Genomic DNA, 21,760 nt, shown 5'->3' with positions numbered 1-21,760 from the left:
TCGCCATACTGCTATGATGGATAAAATCTCTATTGACAGCCCATGCATCCTTCACTAAGACGGCCAATAACTGACGGTAAACATGAACTGGAATGTTAGAAGTCAAAAAATGCACTGTCAGGAAATGGGGAACCGTCAAAGGCTGATGACAATTAGCACAAAGTAGTGGGGAATCATGACAACAAATGGCGACGGAGTGAACACGAGACCTCCGATGATGCCAAAGTGGCACCATCTGTGAGCAGATGGCAACACGGAGATCATTTGAAGGAATAGAAGAGCTAACAAGCAGAGGTAGGAAGACTGCAGCCTTCGCAGCAGCATCAGCAGCCTCATTTCCTGTCAGGCTAACATGAACAGGAACCCTCATTAACATCACAGTGGCTTACTCAACAACAAGCAAATGGATACTCTCTTAGATCCATTGCTCTAAGGTAGGGCTTCACAACATACGTGCTCGCGGAGCAAGCTGTGAGCAGCAAGGCGCGAGCACGGAGCAGCGCGAGCACGCTACCCCCACTACCGGACCAGAGCGGAGAGTGGGGAGAGTTACGTGGGGCACACAAAAGCTGCCGCCAGTCAATGTAAATCCGCGGCCACCTGCAGGGATATCACTCACGAATTACTACTGAGACAAATGAAACAAATAAAGGAGAATGTACACGTGCCACATAATTTTATTAGCTTAGTGTATGCCTCTACATTCGTATTAATTTGTGAACTGTTACACAATAAAAAGTGTAACTGAAGTGTTATCTTGTACTTTTTGCCCTTTACAATTGCGTCTATGTTCGGAGTAATTGTTCTTGTGCGCTGTAGGCGCAGCGTGCAGTTTAAATTTCGATCAGACAATGCGTTTCTCAGGCGCGTCTTGCTACATTTCATTGCAGAGAACAGTTGTTCACAAACATACGTGGAACCGAACATTGATATTATTGTAGCTGCCAGTTTGTGCAAACGAGGAAATCTATCCTGAGGGAAGTGTGTATAGAATTCCAAAATGTTTTTCTTGTTCTGAACTTTGTCTCTGTATTCTCTGTCACACTGCAGGTCAATAATTTCTAGTTGCAGCTCAGAACGAATCTCTTCAATATTCGCTGAATATGGAGAGAACAGATAAAAAAATCACTGTCTAGTGCTGTCAGATCTTGAAAGCGTTGATCAAATTCTCCCTTAAGGGTGACTAAACTATGTGAATAACGTTCACAGCCTTTGTGAACATCTTGCATAGATGATAATTTAGGAAAATGAGCTAGATTTCCTGTTTCCAGCTGACTCACCCAAAGTGTCAATTTCATTTTAGAAGCTCGTATTCGATCTATGAAATGAGTAATTAGCAGATCTTTACCTTGTAGTGAAATGTTCAAAGCATTCGGATGGCTAGTTAAATCTGGTAAGAACGCGAGATCACATTTCCATGAAGGCTCTTTCAATTCAGGAAAACGCATGTTATTTATTTCCATGAACATATTTATCTCATCTAATAGGCAAAAAAATCGATTTAATAATTCGCCACGACTAAGGCAGCGAACCTCGCTGTAATAAGGCAGGCTACCATACTGGCTTTCTACATCCTCAAGAAAGCTTTTAAATTGCGTGTGTTGTAGCCCATGCTTCCTTATATAATTGGTTGTACGAACAACAACACTCATAAAAATTTTTAGAGTGATACTCTTTGCACTCAAGTTTTCCTGGTGGATCAGCCAGTGAACGCCCCTTGTTTCATTCGGCACGGTCAGTTTTTGCATATTCTCCTTCAACAGCGCAACGAAACCTGATTTTTTCCCTGTCATCGCTGGTGCATCGTCTGTAGACACAAACTAAAGAATTCCACGACAATTCTATATTTTCAACACTTTCTTCAACACTACTTAAAATATCACCTCCGGTTGTAGTGTTCTTCATGGCTACTACATCGAGGAGCTCCTCCCTCACCTGAAGATCTCTATTAACACCTCTAATAAATATGGCAAGCTGCGCTGTTCCAGTGATATCAACACTTTCGTCCAGAGCTAGAGAATACGCCATAAAATCTTTACAGATATTTGCAAGCTGGCTCTGGACGTCGTCTTCCATGTCCTGTATGCGACGCATAATGGTCATGTTAGATAATGGCACAATCCGAAACTGTTCAACTTTAGATGGACACAAATGTTCCGCTGCAACTACCAAACATTCTTTTCTTAAATCGCCATCAGAGAAGTGGCGCAGGGATTTTGCTAAAAGCAAAGCAATTTTGTAACTCACTCTGAGAGCTGCCTCAGTTGATTTTTCTTCGTCGTCCAGATCTTCTTCGGATAGCTTCCTTTTAAGTTTAATAACTTCCTGTGCACGATCTGGTCCATCACATTTTCGACTTCCGTAGTCTTTCGCGTGGTACGACATACAATGTCGCTGCAAATTAAATTTCCTAAAAGAATTCAGCGTTTTGTGACATACTGAACATTTTGCAACACCATCTTTTTCTGATACAATTCTTCCCAATGGGGGTTGAACTGCGAAAGCACGGTAGGGGCTACACAACGGCGACATGACAAGATTCTTAACCAGCAAAGTGACTGTTAGAGCTGATCATAGTACTTTAAACGTTACACAGTCGGCGCAAATTCAATAGGCACGCTGCGGCCCTATTCCACCGTGCGCGCCCATTTCCCCTCCCTCCCTACTCCGCGACCTTGCACCTGCTCGCGAGCACATACCTGAGCAGACGCGAGTACTCCCGCTCATGACCAGCCAGTTGTTAAGCCCTGCTCTAAGGGATGGGTTCTGGAAGCTAATACCGAATATGGTCAATGCCAGTGACAAATGCATACCCAACACCATGGTTGTTCTTAGAACCACAAGTGTAAATGAAGGTACTATCACTAAGTTGCATGTGAAGTTTGAGCAACTTACAGCAACAGATTGAATTTAGAGTAGGATCCTTGGGAAGCAAATGAGGTCCGAGATGAACATGGATCATGGCATGAAACCAAGGTGGTGTAGGGTTCACACCCATTGGGAATATGGCAGGTAGTATGAAGTTAAGCTGTCAGAACAGTAGCCAAAAGTGAATTCCAGTAGGTAACTCCATACTGGCAGTCAAGGGGGCCATTGGAAGAGGGCCATAGAATGGGTGGCTCGGCATACACGAAAAACGGCATGCATATCCACTGAGGAGGACGACATGCCGGTACGAGAGTGGTAGTTCGGCGGCTTCTGCATAAAGACTCAACCAGGCCAGTGTAAAAGGCACCAGTGACCAAACATATTCCATGATGGTGGATTGTGTTAAAATGGCGTAAGATGGATAGATGTGCAGAGGAATAAATGAAACACCCACAGTCTAGTTTTGGAAGGACAAGGGACTGATATAAATGGAGGAGGATGGTCTGATCCACTCCCCAGGAAGTACTGCTTAGGACAATTTTTGACAGTGGAAGAGGAAAGGTTATGAAAATGAGATTATTTTCCATGCTGTTGGTGCAATCACTACATAACAGTTTCCTATTTTAATAGTGGTGGAAACATAAGGGTAGATATCTAAAGTAAAACATTACTTCAGATGTGACGAGCATCCGTGAATGAGATTGTAGCACTTTTTGACTTTTAACCAAAATCTTTCAAATTTTTCTATAGCAGTTTATTTATAAACAACACAGAAGAAAAAATATTTTATTACTACATGTCAAGAAACACAGCAATTAGTTGTTATTCTTTGTTGTATGAGACAGACAACTTTGTAAAATATCTGAGCTGGTGAAAAATATGGTTTTAGGGATCATGGTTATAAAATTTTGATTCAGAGACATTACAGCATGCAAATTATTTTCTAGATTTAGGATGCATTAGGATGAGAATTCTCTAGTACTTCAAAAAGGCCTGCATAAATGTCAAAAAAAGAAGAAAATACTTCAGAAGTAATAATTTTAGGTTTCTGATAATCTGTAAATAACATCACACCTGAATGAGATTTTCACTCATCAGCGCACACTCCGCTGCAATGAAACTTCTTGGCAGATTAAAACTGTGTGCCCGACCGAGACTAACTCGGGACCTTTGCCTTTCGCGGGCAAAGGTCCCGAGTTACAGTCTCGGTCGGGCACACAGTTTTAATCTGCCAGGAAGTTTCATATCAGCGCACACTCCGCTGCAGAGTGAAAATCTCATTCTGGAAACATCCCCTAGGCTGTGGCTAAACCATGTCTCCGCAGTATCCTTTCTTTCAGGAGTGCTAGTTCTGCAAGGTTCTCAGGAGAGCTTCTGTAAAGTTTGGGAGGTAGGAGACGAGATACTGGCAGAAGTAAAACTGTGAGTACCGGGCGTGAGTCATGCTTCGGTAGCTCAGATGGTAGAGCACTTGCCCGCGAAAGGCAAAGGTCCGAAGTTCGAGTCTCGGTCGGGCATACAGTTTTAATCTGCCAGGAAGTTTCAACATCACACATCCCACCTCGAACTGTGGTGATATACCTTCTGCTGCATGCCCCTCTTCTTATTTCACGTTTTTTCCCCTCATGGTTTCTCTAACACTTTCTTTCCTTTCCTGGGGTGATAATTTTACAGACTGGGTATTCTACATTTTCTGAGGTAAAGTTGGCAGGACTTTTATTGTACATAATTTCAAATGGTGAAAATTATGTTGTGTGTTGTGGATTGTTCATAACTTTTTCAAAATCTTTGACATACTCTATCCCATTTAGATAGTTTTTAGTACAATATGTTCTGCATAGTCTCCTAATTTCTCATGTACCTCTCGGCTGGATTACTCAAAGGGTGGTAAACCGAGATTAAAATATGTTATTTTAGCACGGCCAACAAAATCTTTCCAAGATTGGGATATAAGCTGTAAGCCATTATCAAATGGAATGCCATCAGTGAAATAGCAGTTTGTGTTTTCCGAGATTATCTGTTTACTGGTTGCCTTTTCGAGTGGGTATAATTTTATAAGCTTAGAGAATATGTCAGCTATTACAAAGACATAGCAAAACCCCCGTCATTCATGACAATGGCCCATAGACATTGACAGTGGCAAGATTTAACATTTTATTTGGAAGAATGTTGTGCACCAATATTCTACTGGTTTGATTGCTAACTATTACTCTTTAGCGTCTATCACAGGTGGCAAGTCTCTTTTTTACTCTTCTCTCAATGTGTTAAAAATAGATGTTTTCTTGTATTTTTTGTATACATTTCACTGTACCAGTGTCCAAAACTTTCATGTTTATCGTTGATTAATAGGTCGATGAATTTTTCAGACCAGCATAGCTTCCAGTCATCTAAACATCATTTGGGTAACCGAAATAAAATTTCTTTGTGTACTTTGTAACATCAACCTGTTGTTTGTCCCTCACTTTTACCTAGAAAAATTAACTTATTTCCAGTTGTTGTCATGGTTCTGGTTTCTTCCAATATCCCTGCAACTTTTCAAAATGTTCTCCCCATCTTTTAACTACTTTTAATAGACAATTTGAGCTCTTTCTCTTTACCATTAGTTTGTTAATTAGCTGCCATAACTAGTCTTCAAAGAGCATCATCAACTACATGGATGTTCCAAGGAAAGACGAACTGTTGCAAAAAATAATGCCAATCTGGTTATTCTGTTGTTGTATAGCTTGCATTCCTGTCTGTGACAATGATTTATGGTTGGTATAGACAATTAGTTTATGACCCAAAAGGTAATAGCCAAGATTTCATTTTCTGTAATGTTGCCAAGACCTTTCAGATTTTTGCGATGCCCTACTTAAAAAAAAAAAAAAAAAAAAAAAAACATTGACTTTGGCAGCACTGCTTTTTGATTTCATTGAACACATGTTGACATTCCTGATTCCAATCTTACACAGTGATTTCCTTCAACAAATTACGTAACCAACAAATTTGCTATAAAGCACTATTAAACCAAGAAATGACTAATTGTTTTTTATTCTTTGGTGCAGGAAATTTTGGTAATGGCTTCAATTTTACATTTGTCTGGCGTAATCCCCTGTTGTGAAATAATAGGCCCCAAGAATTTTAATTCACTCACCCCAAACTTGCACTTTTCTTACTTCAGTGTCTTTCCCCTTTCCTTAATTTTACACACACTTCCCCTACCAATTGAAAATGCTCTTCCCATGTTTTTCCTGTTATTAAAATGTCACCCACAAGGAAATCTTTTTGAACTTACTTCATCCTACAAAACAGAATCCAAAGCTCTACTAAATTCAGCAACTGACACAGTAAGTCCAAAAGTTAAATCACAATACTGAAAACTTTTTCCACCATACAGAAATGCAGTGTATTTAATAGCCTGGGTCTAAACTACTATGCTGAAAAGTTGATCAAATCTAAGCTACTCATATATTTAACATATTCTTATTTTACACAGTAAATTAATATCTACAAAAATAATTTTTTCTATGTTAACCCAATGTAGTCTCATACAGAAGAACATTTGTATATTATCTCCCTATATATCGCACAACAACGTTTATTTAAGTGTTCATCATTGATATACTAATGTGTGTTATTTTATGTACAAAGGTATGATCATATATAAAATTGCTAATAACATAAAAATCCGAATATCTCTTGCACATCATGCTGCTGTAGATGAAATGGATCAATAAATCAATAAATCTATGTGGTAGTGCATCTGTATTTTCCGGATAGTCATTCTTTCTTTTCAGGAACTTATTCAACTGTCATGAATCGAGAATTAGCCTAAATCACCTGCTCATTTTGCAACACTTACAAGAGGACTGTTGTATTCACTGTCAATTCTCTCAAATTCGCCAAGTCCACTTTTTTTATTAATACCTCTCTCTGCTGCTTCTATTTTTGAAAAAGGAATTACATAGTTTTCTTAAAAGAGGGTTGGTGAGGTATGAAGTGTAGCTTACACTCATCACACTCTTCCTGTTTTATCACAAAATACATCTTGCAATTTCCACAAAGCTTCTTTTAACAGTTCTTTCTGTTCGGAGTTTAAAGTTAAAGCTTCACTGACTTTACAGTTTACAGGCTCCTCAAAGTTTTGATCATATGAAGAATCTAAAAATACTTCATCAGAAAGGTGTTAATTATCTTCACAGCTTCTTATTACTCTAACATGGTTGCACTCATTTCCACAGTTTGCAATACACACATCCATCTTAAAAGTAATGTTATTCTTACATTCAGTAATTATTATACTTTTTCCATCCCAATCAATGTATGTATTTACGTTTACTACCCACTCCATGCCAAGAGGGAAATTTTCTGACAATTTTGCGATCACCAGACACCCATGTTCAAAGGTCGTATTTCCAATTTTAAAAGCGAATAGCACATGATTCATTACCGTTTTGCTGTGTATTCCTGTTGCGTCATTTATTTTTACTCCTATTACTTATAACTCAACATAATTATTTCCTTTCATAATTGTATCTCTAAGCTTCTCTGTAGCTCCAGAAATGACACTTCCTGTGTCTATTAAGCATTTATTTCCCCTATCATCTATTCTCACTTTTATACATGGACATCCCTGCTCATCACTTAATAATTTTCCCCTTCATATTTTCAAACAACACAGCATTTAAAATTAAATTGTTGTACTTTTTCCGTAAGGTTCTTCACTTTCAGTTTTCAACAGATTGACAGCCACACCTGACTTAATTTCTTCCATCTTTTCCAACCTAGGCTGTACACAACGCAAGCTACTGTTTGTTGTCCAGTTGTTAATTGGTTTTTCAGTTTTCTCTGCCAGTTTGGGTAAGAGGCCTTACAAATGTTACAAAGTATTTCCCACAACTTTTATCTCAAAATATTCTCCCCTTTCCCTACTAAGATGATTCATAAATTTATCTCATCCAAAACTTCCCATTCTCTCTTCCCACTCCTTTCTATGACTAATAGCTGATGAACACTGATAGGCAATATGTCTCTGACATCTCTACTAACCATACCATAAACTTAATCATTACTTTACTTCATTGCCTCATCTACATTTATTTCAATACAAACCATACCCTCTGCTCTGCAGCCTTCGACATCACTTTCCTCACTATTAACAAACTTATCATCATTTTCATCATAATTACTGTCAAGATCCCTATTCACAGCACATTCCCCCCTTAGCATCTAATCAACACACTGTTGCTGCCCTGTACTGACATTCATCTAATCACCACTTTTCTCTTCGAATAATCTCCTCACATCATAACTTTTCTGCTCATTACTTCCCTGTGCTGCATCTTGTACTGCACTTTCTGCCCAGTTATAACGTTCTGGTAAAGCCCCAGCACCCATATCTGGATCTCTTGCATTTCTATGATTACATTTACTTTCTGAGTAATCATTAGCCCTTACAGTGTACCAAAATTTTTGTTGAACTCTGACTGATATGATAGGTATAATGGATGCTCTATACCCATTATTGTTACTCAACTTTTCTCTTTTATTCGTGTTCAAATTAGGTGACCTACAGTAACTCAATTTTTGTGCTTCGAAACTGTGGGCCCTCACTGAGTCGATCTTAAGCTTTCCTGTACTTTCCTTGTTATCCTGTTCCAGTTTGGATGAATTTCATTTCCTCTAACCCATGTTCTAATTCTATTGACAACTTTTCCTTCCCACTGTCTGTCTCTTACATTTCCATCATAATCTCTTGCCCTGTTATGATTTTCTAGCCTATGGTTCCGATAATCTGTTCTCCCATAGTCTGCCCTATTGGAAGCAGAATTCAATCCCCCACGACAATTATTTTCTTAGCTGAAGTTCTGTCCAGTACTTCTTTCCAGAGCCCTGTCTAATTTATCAACAAATTTCAAAAAGTGACCCAGAAAATCATCTGGCCCAGAAACAAGATCCCACTGTAACCTGTGAGGCAAACTTCTCATAAGTCTACGTCTACATCTACATGACTACTCTGCAATTCACATTTAAGTGCTTGGCAGAGGGTTCATCGAACCACAATCATACTATCTCTCTACCATTCCACTCCCGAACAGCGCGCGGGAAAAACGAACACCTAAACCTTTCTGTTCGAGCTCTGATTTCTCTTATTTTATTTAGATGATCATTCTTACCTATGTAGGTTGGGCTCAACAAAATATTTTCGCATTCGGAAGAGAAAGTTGGTGACTGAAATTTCGTAAATAAATTTCGTAAATAGATCTCGCCGCGACGAAAAACGTCGTTTCTGTAATGACTTCCATCCAAATTCGCGTATCATATCTGCCTCACTCTCTCCCCTACTACGTGATAATACAAAACGAGCTGCCCTTTTTTTGTACCCTGCATCAGTTTGTGTTATTTCATCAAAACCTTTGAGCAAGTGTAGTTATTTCTTTAGATGGATCCAACAGAAATCCTTCATACAAATATTCTTCTCTCTATAAATAGGACCATTCAAAAATTCACTCTTGATTCTAGCCTGTTCTGATTCTAAGCAAAGTTAAATTTTGTCTGAAAGAAAGCTCCTCCTTCAAGAAATTTTGTGACAAATTTAATTTTTAAATTTTCTGTCATACAAAACACAACGTTATCTTTACAATGCTGTAAGAAGTCAACAGGGTGAAAGTAGTCACAGGGAAAACTTTTAACTTAAGTTGGACCACATAATGCCACTGTTTAGACACACATTTTTCATTGTTTACATTTCTTTACATATCACCTATCTATTTACATTAATTAGTTATCTGACCCCTGTTTCAATATCTAAATGCCCAACTATTTCACCTAGTTTTTTTGTATAGTTTGTAATTGTTCAATTGCCTTAGACTGACTGGCAGTTTCCTTCATGAACTTATTTTCTAAAACTATACCTATTTTCAACAGTGTCCACTCTTGCAACAACACCCTTTAAACCAGCCTACAGCCTTGACTTTAATTCTGAAATCTGATGACTTGTTCATTGTTGGTCTTCATGGTAGATTCAAAATAGTCACAATTTGCTTTCACTATACCCTGTAGTTCAGCTTTTAATGAGTCACTGAAGAATTTTATTTTAGACCAGCTGACAAACCTGGCATTGCCTGGGGGGATTTATTTTGCCAATTTTCTATTACACACAAACATTAAAAATTAACTGTGTTTGTAGTTTAGTATCTAAACAATTTCATTTCCATGTATTTGTAAAACTTCTTTGAAATTATGCCGTAGACACTCTGTGAGGTATCCCAGGCAGTTTCTGTATTCTGGGTGCAGACAGCTTCATGTATCTCCCCAAAGAAAGCTGTGCTTCATAAATTTTGAGCACTTAGCTTGTCTTTTCTTCCACAGGCTCAAGCGAAGGTCTTCCAACTGTTTCTTAACATTTTATTATGAGAGTTGTATTTATAGGCTCGTGATGTTTATCTGTAATAAGAAAACTATTAGAACTTCAGAAAAGAAAGGTCTATGGCTCCCCTAATAAATTAAGTAAAAAATGTTTACTTTCTCTGACACTGCATGTGAGTGCATAACATTGTAATGGCAATGTATTTGCATTGCAAGAGAAGCGCCACATTTTTCAAGTAGTAATTTACTTATCTTGCAAATGGCATCAGTGTCTAGGTCGTCTAGATCACTTTAATTCCACTGACCAGATTCTGAATTGTTTGTTAAGCCAAACTTGTAGCACTACATTAAATTCATACTTGCTCCAAAGATATTGAATACAACATTTCATTATTATGTGAAATGTGTCAGTTCAACACAAGGTTTCTTTACATGATACAATTGATGAACTTTTTTTCTTTTTAGTAAGTCACATCTAAAAATTCATCCATTGAGTAGGAGTGGTTGACATTCAGAAATACTTTTAATTTGTTTGTATGTGCTGATTGACTATCTGCCAGATGTTTAATGCTATTTGGTACATGACCGGAGACTATTACGGCACCATAATTCACCTCTTTCTACACCTAAAGTAGATTTAACCCACAATAGTGAAGATCATCCCTTCTTCTAGGGTTGTAGCTATGCACTTTACTATTATTTTTGGATTGGGATGGGTTACTAATAACAAAGTTCATAGCAAATATATGAATTGTGAAGGACTCTGAATTCTTCTGATTAATGGCTGTCTGCAGTGAATACTTTTCCCAAAATATGACACCATATGAAAGCAGTGAATGAAAATAGGCATAGTAGACCAATTTACTGATACATTTATTACCAAAATTTGCAATAATGCTAATAGCGTAAGTAATTGAACTCTAACATTTCAGCAGATCAAGTGTGTTTCTTCCATTCAATTTCCCATCAGTGCGCACACCCAGAAATTTTGAAGTCTGCCTTAGCAACAGACTTATGTTCGAAGTCTATTTTCATCAACAGTGTTATGCCATTTACTGTATATGCAGTGTTTTCTAAAAAATTAGTGAGAGTCCATTTGCAGAGAATCATTTCATAATTTTCCGAAGGACATTATTTACAATTTCTTCAGCTAATTCTTGTTTGTTGGATGTGATTACTATACTCTTATCAGCAAAAACAACCAGCAATTTATTTTCATGAACATGGTGGCAAGTCATTCATCTACACTCCTGGAAATTGAAATAAGAACACCGTGAATTCATTGTCTCAGGAAGGGGAAACTTTATTGACACATTCCTGGGGTCAGATACATCACATGATCACACTGACAGAACCACAGGCACATAGACACAGGCAACAGAGCATGCACAATGTCGGCACTAGTACGGTGTATATCCACCTTTCACAGCAATGCAGGCTGCTATTCTCCCATGGAGACGATCGTAGAGATGCTGGATGTAGTCCTGTGGAACGGCTTGCCATGCCATTTCCACCTGGCGCCTCAGTTGGACCAGCGTTCGTGCTGGACGTGCAGACCGCGTGAGACGACGCTTCATCCAGTCCCAAACATGCTCAATGGGGGACAGATCCGGAGATCTTGCTGGCCAGGGTAGTTGACTTACACCTTCTAGAGCACGTTGGGTGGCACGGGATACATGCGGACGTGCATTGTCCTGTTGGAACAGCAAGTTCCCTTGCCGGTCTAGGAATGGTAGAACGATGGGTTCGATGACGGTTTGGATGTACCGTGCACTATTCAGTGTCCCCTCGACGATCACCAGTGGTGTACGGCCAGTGTAGGAGATCGCTCCCCACACCATGATGCCGGGTGTTGGCCCTGTGTGCCTCGGTCGTATGCAGTCCTGATTGTGGCGTTCACCTGCACGGCGCCAAACACGCATACGACCATCATTGGCACCAAGGCAGAAGCGACTCTCATCGCTGAAGACGACACGTCTCCATTCGTCCCTCCATTCACGCCTGTCGCGACACCACTGGAGGCGGGCTGCACGATGTTGGGGCGTGAGCGGAAGACGGCCTAACGGTGTGCGGGACCGTAGCCCAGCTTCATAGGAGACGGTTGCGAATGGTCCTCGCCGATGCCCCAGGAGCAACAGTGTCCCTAATTTGCTGGGAAGTGGCGGTGCGGTCCCCTACGGCACTGCGTAGGATCCTACGGTCTTGGCGTGCATCCGTGCGTCGCTGCGGTCCGGTCCCAGGTCGACGGGCACGTGCACCTTCCGCCGACCACTGGCGACAACATCGATGTACTGTGGAGACCTCACGCCCCACGTGTTTAGCAATTCGGCGGTACGTCCACCCGGCCTCCCGCATGCCCACTATACGCCCTCGCTCAAAGTCCGTCAACTGCACATACGGTTCACGTCCACGCTGTTGCGGCATGCTACCAGTGTTAAAGACTGCGATGGAGCTCCGTATGCCACGGCAAACTGGCTGACACTGACGGCGGCGGTGCACAAATGCTGCGCAGCTAGCGCCATTCGACGGCCAACACCGCGGTTCCTGGTGTGTCCGCTGTGCCGTGCGTGTGATCATAGCTTGTACAGCCCTCTCGCAGTGTCCGGAGCAAGTATGGTGGGTCTGACACACCGGTGTCAATGTGTTCTTTTTTCCATTTCCAGGAGTGTATATTAAGAACAATAAGAGACCCAAAACAGAAATCTGTGGGACACCATTCATGGTACCTCCCCAGTTAGAGGACTTTGCTGAGTTTTGCAGACTATCTGTGCTGGTAATGTCCACCTTCTGCATTCTTCCAGTTAAATATGAATTAAACCATTTGTGCACAGTCCCACTCATACCACAATACTTTAGCTTATCCAGAATAATTTCACAATACACTCAGTGTAAAGCCTTTGAGAGATCACAAAATTCCAATGGGTGAAGTGCAGTTATTCAGAGCATTTAGTATTTGACACTAACTGCAGAGAAAAAATAAACATGCACCTACATGGATTGCTGTGGGTTGTACACATACACATAGCAAAAGTACATTATCTCGTGCGACAGCTTCCTGTGGAGCGGGGGGAGAGGAGGGGTGGAAATCCTACTGCCTGGAGTAGATTCAGGGGATTGAGGGGTCGTCCAAAGATTAATACACCAGTAATACATTCTGAATACTGTTCGGCATGGCCGGCCGGAGTGGCCGTGCGGTTCTAGGCGCTACAGTCTAGAGCCGAGCGACCGCTACGGTCGCAGGTTCGAATCCTGCCTCGGGCATGGATGTGCATGATGTCCTTAGGGTAGTTAGGTTTAAGTAGTTCTAAGCGACTGATGACCTCAGAAGTTAAGTCGCATAGTGCTCAGAGCCATTTGAACCATTTTTTGTTCGGCATGGATCCATCAATATTAAGTATGGGATAATGTCCAAAGGTGGATCACCCAGAATATTGTTCAGATGGATTTACCAGAGTTATGCCTATGATACAGTCCGAATGTGGAGTCACATGTGTCAAGTCTGGAATAGCATCCGAATGTGGATGGCCTGGACTAGAATAGTGACCCCCTTGTGACATTTAGTAAAGTCTCAGCCGAAGATAACATTGCAAGGTGGGATCTAATATCCACCAAAGTAATTACATTTGTATATGATAAAATAGCACACCATCTGTCCTTAATAATCAGCCATTTAAGCAAGTCATCTTCCCTGATGTGCGGAAGTATGTAGAGGTAAAACCACTACATAAAAAAGGTTCAAGTGATGATATGGGAAATTACCGCCCTATCTCAATCCTACAAGTGCTATCCAAAGTATTTGAAAAAATAGCCGCGTTCCAGATAACAAATTTGATTGTGAAACATGGTGTTATTCTTAAAAACCAATATGGGTTCCAAAAAGGGAAAAGCACCATGAGTGCTATTAATGAAGTCATTGAAAAAATCTGCTCCTCACTGGACAAAGGCAACAAAGTACTGGGTATCTTCTGTGACCTTACAAAGGCATTCGTTTCTGTGACTCTCTCCATTATGCTTCATAAACTAGGCAGATATGGCATCAGACAAAATGATCTGCAGTGACTCAGGTCTTATCTGACAAAAATGAAGCAAGGGGGTAATGATAACATCTAACACCATAAATTATGCATCTCAGTGGGATACAATATCACAAGAAGTCCCTTAAGGCTCAATCTTACGGCCAATATTGTTTCTCTTTTACATAAATGATTTACCTCTTAGTATCAATGCCCAGCCAGCCATGTCTGCTGATGGTACTCCAGTACTCCTTGAAAAATACAATGTGGGAGACATTCCGGATGGTGTTATAAACACAATAAACAAACTAGACACATGGTTTCAACAAAATGGCCTTAAACTTAACTTTTTGAAGACCTTGTTTACACAATTTAAAACCAAACAATCAAAAATCAGTGACATCAGTATTGTACATAAAATCAAGTTATAGATGAAGCTCAGTCCATTAAGTTCTTGGGGCTAAACTTGGACGAAAATCTAAGCTGGCAAGCACATATGGATCATTTAATACAAAATTAAACAGCCTTGCCTTTGCAGTGGATGTATTATCTGGCGTAACAGACAGAAGGTACAGAAAAGTGGTGTTCCACAGTTACTTTGAATCCACAATTAGATATTGTTTAACTTTTTGGGGAAATTCAAGCTACATGTCACGAAGCCTGCTCCTTCAAAGAAGAAGTGTTAGAAAAATGTGTGCTGCCCCTCCAAGCACATAATGCTACCCATTATTCGAGAATCTAAAAATATTACTAGCCCTGCATTGTACATAGTAATCCTGAGCTAACTGAAGAAAACCATTTCAAACATATGTACAACACTAGACACAGAAAATTTCATGCGTCCACAACATCGTTTAAAACTTTATCAAAGGACACTCCAGTACATGGGAATGAAAATTTACAATAAACTGAAGGGTAGAGATCTACTGAACATGGAGATAGGTTCACTGAAGAGAAAACTCTATGATCTCCTGGTGGAAAAATGCTACTATTTAATTGAGGAAGTTATGAACGATGAAATCATCATTTGATTAGTGTGATTGTTTAATATTATAGCACTGTGTATAATATTGTATACATATATAAAGATAACGTACTGTTACATCATAGGAAAAACTTAATAATATTACTATGTCCAATATCAACCTGTACTGGTAAAAACTAGTGTTAGGGAATTACGTATATCAAAAGGCTAAAATTGCAGTGTCTCCTGTACAGCACGTTTGGACGATCAGTAAATGTTTATTACGAGATGAACACAATACAAATGGATCCATATTCGAAAAGTTATCGACTGATGGTCGGCATCTGTAGGTCTGGTGGGGTGGGGTGGGGTGGGTGGGTAGGCGGTGGTGGCTCCTGCAGGAAGTCATTACACAAAATAGCATAACTGAGCAGTGAATGGATGTTTACTAAAGAATAATGTCAACACTCAACCACCACAGCAATGCATGTAAGTGCAGATGTTTTAGTGCTGGCTTTGGCAGTTTGTGTTATTTGGAAGATGTCTCGTTGGTAGATACTCTGACTGGGTTAGGACTCTATATCACAGTTCTATGGTAAAAGTAGCAAGCCATACCTGATAATTTAATTATAAGAGCACGTATATACTTTTATATTTACATATACCAGGAGGTTACAAACGGTCTGAAAAGCTCATACGGGTGTTGCAGTGTAGATTGTGTTGGGTAATAATTTTTACGTAAAGAACTCTGTATGTCATTTCCGAATTAATTATCCTCAAAGTTACCCAATCAGGCCATTGTACACACAAATTCAAGTGGCCCGCCAGAGACAGTGCCATCAAACACATTCTTCATTTGGTTTCCTAAAACCAAACAGCAGAGTGAGACAAAAATTGGGCATGGGCTGGTAGTAAGGACTGAAGCTGAGACAAAGGCTGAGCAATATCATGCACTATCATCTACACTGTGAGAACAATTGACACTAATTGTATCTGGCAGGCCACACAAATTTGTACGTGCAATGGGCTGATTGGCCAAGTTCAATGCTAATTAATTCAGAAACTGCACAACGTATCAATTTTTTTTAAACAATTTTTCTCGGCACAACTTATCCCGCAAACGCTTACAAGTTTTTCAGACTCTTTCTGACCACCCTATAGAACATAGCAAAATATCGAAAAATATGGAAAAATGTCAAAAATGTGGTAAAATCCGCATAAGACATGGTCACACACAATATCTCTATTTATACAAAGGAAGTGGTCGAAATTTGTTACATAAGCACTAAATCAAAGTGTTTAGAGATCTCTCTGATACTTTCCTAGGAAGCTACAAGTTTTTACCATAGGAGAGACTCGCAGTACAATCTGCTCATGAATGACGGATATCTCCACTAGCTTTTGAGGGCACTCTCAGGCCCACTGAAAAAATGTATGGAATTTGTTATTAACACGGGGTGGGGCAAATGAAAGTGGCCCGGAGAACAGCTCCGGGTGGAGTGTTCGTCCACATGATCAACGTGGTATATCAGTCTATTGTGACAGGCGTAACGTTGATTTGGTACGACTTTGAAGCATTATGGTGGCCTACAGACATTTTCTGGTGTGTCGACACGTTTTGGGACTTTTTTTACTCGTTCAAAACAGATTTTCGAACTAAGCGTTGCTTGCCACTGTTTGCTGACACTTTGGCCCCACGAAACTTCTCAGCAAACAACTGACTATACCGTTTCCGCGACTTCGTTGTCACGTAACTTTCCACGAAGAACAGCCGTTGCTCCACTGTGAATACCATCATCCACTTTGCACTGCTCCACTCACGCTGACACATACGGCGCTATCATCTGAATCGGTGGGGACCGTGTGGCGGGCGTACACGTCGTGTGCGCGTCACGGGGTGTGGTTATACGCATACATTCACATCCAATCATATCCATTCGTCCTGGCTACTTATTTGCCCCATCCTGTACAGAGGGATGGAGGTATATAGTATCACACGAATTTAGATACAAAAAAGCATTATATAGACGGGGTAATAAGAATATGCGGCAGAGGGGGTGGGCTGTACGTCCTCGATTTAATGAGGTGGTTTGCCGCTGCATATGCTTTAATATTGGAATGATGGTGAGACATAGCGACAAGACCAAGTTGTCATACTCCCACTACTTCTGTGTGCAGGAAGAAACTATGTTTTCTATTTAGATTCCGAATGCTGTCGTATTCTGATTCAGTGTCGCAGTATTTGCAGTTGTAGCATTTGGATAAAGTGTTAAGTGAAAATTCCACAAATGAAAAGCAATACATATGGATCATATATTGACGCTATCACAGATGAAAACGCGAGACGTTTGCCGATCACACATAGCATGAATTTTCTTTTCACGACTTAGGGTAACACAAACACACACACACACACACACACACACACACCACACACCACACAGAGAGAGAGAGAGAGAGAGAGAGAGAGAGAGAGAGAGAGAGAGAGAGAGAGAGAGATAAAATATATATATATATATATATATATATATATATATATATATATATATAATTCCTTTATTTATCTGGGGAAAGCAACTTTGAAATACTGACACACTGAATTTGACTTTAGCATTTCTGTGTATGTATATCACCCCTTTTAACTTACTCTTAAAACATTGTATTTTTTTCTCATTGTTAAGCCTCACTGTCCTGTATGAATCTGACTCAGGGTCGTAAAGCCATATTGTTTATTTCCATTAATTATGCATCATGATCGGATAGTCCATTAACAATTGGGTACACATTTCAGAACTGTCTGTAAAAATGTTATCAATCAGTCTCCTATTATCTTGCTGCATCCGAGTCGGAAAAATTGACTGCTGACATAATACCGAACCATCCAAATAATAATTCTAGTTCATTGTTTCTATCTGTACATTTTAAAACTTTACACTGGAATGTCCAAAAATTACTGCTTCTTCTCGTCTGACAGGTAGCTGAGTAATGCATATAAATTTCTCAAATATGCTGAGAGCGTCAGAGAGGGATCTTGAGACTGTTACAGTTGTCAGAGAAGTATTCTGCAGCAACAACAACTCGCAAGCACGTGCTTCTAGGTTCTGATCAACACAAAAAAATCCAGAATGAAATTTTCGCTCTGCAGCGGAATGTGCACAGACATGAAACTTCCTGGCAGATTAAAACTGTGCCGGACCGAGACTCAAACGCAGTACCTTTTGCGGGCAAGTCTGGAAGGTAGGAGACGAGGTACTGGCAGAAGTAAAGCTGTGAGGACTAAACGTGAATCGTGCATGGGGACTCAGTCAGTAGAGCACTTACCGTGAAAGGCGAAGATCCCGAGTTCGCGTCTCGGCCCGGCGCACAGTTGTAATCCGCCAGGAAGTTTCAACACAAAAACTGATTGTCAGTATTCTTTGACCTTGTGTAAAACTTTTACATACCTTGCAACTCCTCCTCTTTCCATGTTAAATCTACACGAAAATGATCCTAGTCTACAATCATTGCTATTTGACTTTTCCATCACTGTGGTTTACGTGGTGTTCAGAGAGGCAGAGAACAGCTATCAATTCAGAATTTCCCGCATCTTCTAGTCATACAAGAAGCTCAATTTCCACTTTTTCAACCCTCTGATGAAATTAATTTCACTTTTCTGGAAACTTTTACACATATATTATGGTCCTGCTCCTATTCAGGTGCAGACAATGATTTTTGCATCCGCATCTCCCAATTTCAGCAACAGGCATTTCACAGATATGAGACCTTCAGTCAAAAGCAATCCGCTCAACTCTTTGTTAACACTGCCAACAGGCGAAATGCTATATTTTAAAGTGTTAGTGAGGCTGTTTCCTGCTCCTCCTACTACAAATACTTGGTTCTCTCCGTCAAAATCTGTCCACAAGGCCCCTACGTCCTCCATCACCTGGCTATGCTTGGCACTAGGTTTCATGGTGTTTGTAACCTGATATTCTACACCTAACTTTCCCTGTAGCTTTTGGCGTACATCCTATCCCTTCTTTCTGCTCTACTTTTCTACCGACCTAGCCGTAACTCGTAAGCGCACACGTGTATATTAGTGAAGATGCTACACGCGTGGAGTATTTTTTACCCCACTTAGACAAGGAAGTAACTCAATAAAACTTTAAAATTGGAATGTACTCTATGTCACAACATTGTAGTATTTTAAAGACTTATTTAATGATTTTTAAAATGTTTATTTGACACCACAAACGTTCGTCAAGCCAGTCACAAAAACAATTTTTTTAAGAGGTTATGTAGCTAGTTTCAACGAACTGGGTCGTCATTTTCAAAAGTAATCACAAACTTCCACCTACTGCATGAATAACTGGAGCCACTTCTTTCAAATATTACGAAGAATACACTAAAACTAGAGAACTGAAGCAGAGGCACCAGAAAGAAGTCACAAGGCGTCATTACAAGTTTTGGTTGATCAGTCATTTCACGCCTCAGTGCAGTGTAGATGAAAACTGCATCAGGATGAAAGATAGTATACACTCTTGCATTATATCCTGCAGTGATGCAACGAACATTTTTTTTTTCCTTTGTCATTTCATTTCCCTGCCCCATGGTGGCAGGGGTGGGCTGGCAGCAGTACAATTCGTCGCCATTCAGCCAGGTGATTATATAAATACCACAGGTGAACATTACATACAGGTGTAAAATACAGGGATAAAAGACTAAATGTACACATGAGAAGGGGAAAGCAACTGGAGTTAATATATAAAAAAGGAGTAGTTTGACAAGGCACGTTTACATAAAATCCACCTACAGTCAAAATGGCACTCAATGAATACGAAGCACAGTAACACTGGCGGCACGAATAGCACAATTAAAAATGACGTTCACGGTACGGAACGACTACACTGAACACACACTGCACTGACGTTACACACATAGCAAGCACCAAAACGTGACAAAGTAACTGCATTTAAATCTGAGGGGCCTGATAAGGGAAGGGTGGTCGGAGAGGGAGGGAGGAAAGAGATTGGGGGTTGACGGTTGAGGGGGGGGGGGGGCGGGCAGGGCAGGAAGGGGTGGAGTCGGTAGCACACCAAGGGATAGGAGATGGGGAGTGAGCGCAAGGATTGGGAAAGGAAAAATGAAAAGGACAGAGGGGAGGGAGGTAATAGCAGAGTGGGGAGGGGAAGGAAAGGAGCCCAAGGGAAGATGGGAGGGGGAGATGGGGGTCAGAGTTGGAAGGAAGGATGAATATCAGGGCGAAGCACATCATCCGGGACAGAGAGACGTTGAAGTCCCTTTGGGACAGCATGTGGAGATGGAGAGAGCAGGGACACATTACTAAGGGCGTAGCAGCAGGTGGGGAGTGGAGAGGAATGGAGACACTAGGGGGAGAGGGAGGTAAGGGTGGCGGTTTGTGTTGAGGATACAGATGTGTTCAAGGAACAGGAGATGTGGGAAAGGGATGAAGTCATAGAGGATCCTCGTGGGGGATGGGAGACGGATACAGAAAGCGAAGCAGAGTACAAGGCGTTCGAGGATTTGAGGTGGTTATGGAATTTGGGAGGGGTTGAGAGCCAGGCAACACTGGCGTAACGAAGGATGGGACGGATCGAGGATTTGTAGGTATGAAGGATGGAAGGGTGCAAGCCCAATGTCCGGCTGGACGGGAGTTTCAGGAGGTGGAGTCTGTTGTGGGTTTTGCATCCGATGTTAAGGAGATGGGGAGTCCGGATGGGGTGATGGTCAAGGGTGAGGTCGAGGTATTTCAAAGTGGGAGTTAGTTGGATAGGGCGGTCATAGAACTATCATTTTGCAAACAAAGGCTTTTAACAAACATAATGGCGGAAGCTGCCATGAGGCAAGTAGTTATCATTGCCTCACTGTAATCTTCAAACGTGCAGCAACTCCAAAATTTGAACACAGCACGCAATCCTACTGTGTTCTGCAAATGAAATCATACAAAGACGATGCACTCCCATTGAGGGCTAACACAAAACTAATCTGCAAGCATGACATCGCTTCAGTTGCCTGGTTGCACATCAAATCACTAGAGGGCGTAAGTGTAGCCCACGAAAACAGAAGACAAACATGGATATACATAGTGTTTACAATAACAAACGCTAGAAGGCGCCACTGTCAAATTTCTACGAACACCGCTTTTGCTGAAGCGTAAACATTAACCAGAAGGTGCTGCTATTTATTTACAACTTTCAAAGACGGTTGACAGAGTGCATGATCATAACAAACAAATTGTAACAGCTTACAGAAAGAAGTTTCCTTGCAGCGCAGCATTGTGACAACCTAAATATTGTTATAAATACAGATTGGATTAGATTAATACTTGTTCCATAGATCATGAATACGACACTTCGTAATGATGTGGAATGTGTCAGGTTAATGAAAGATGTCTGTACAAGATATTACATTACACAAAATACTGCATGACACTAATGTTTAAGTCGTTTTTTTCCTTAATGTATATCTAAAAATTCAGCCAATGAGTAGAAGGAGTTATCTAAAAATTCTTTTAATTTATTTTTAAATCTTAGTTGGCTATCTGTCAGGCTATGATGCTGTTTGGTAGGTG

The 21,760-nt window shown here is 40.6% G+C and overlaps 1 protein-coding gene across 2 annotated transcripts in view; it reads right to left on the bottom strand.

Annotated features, from left to right (window-relative positions):
- Nucleotides 1–21,760, bottom strand: part of LOC126248805 (uncharacterized) — a 591,690-nt gene that overhangs the window by 125,963 nt on the left and 443,967 nt on the right. The window lies entirely within an intron of this gene.

Source organism: Schistocerca nitens, chromosome 3 (assembly GCF_023898315.1).
Source record: "Schistocerca nitens isolate TAMUIC-IGC-003100 chromosome 3, iqSchNite1.1, whole genome shotgun sequence".
Taxonomy (NCBI): domain Eukaryota; kingdom Metazoa; phylum Arthropoda; class Insecta; order Orthoptera; family Acrididae; genus Schistocerca; species Schistocerca nitens.
This window is presented reverse-complemented; position numbering and strand designations above follow the sequence as displayed.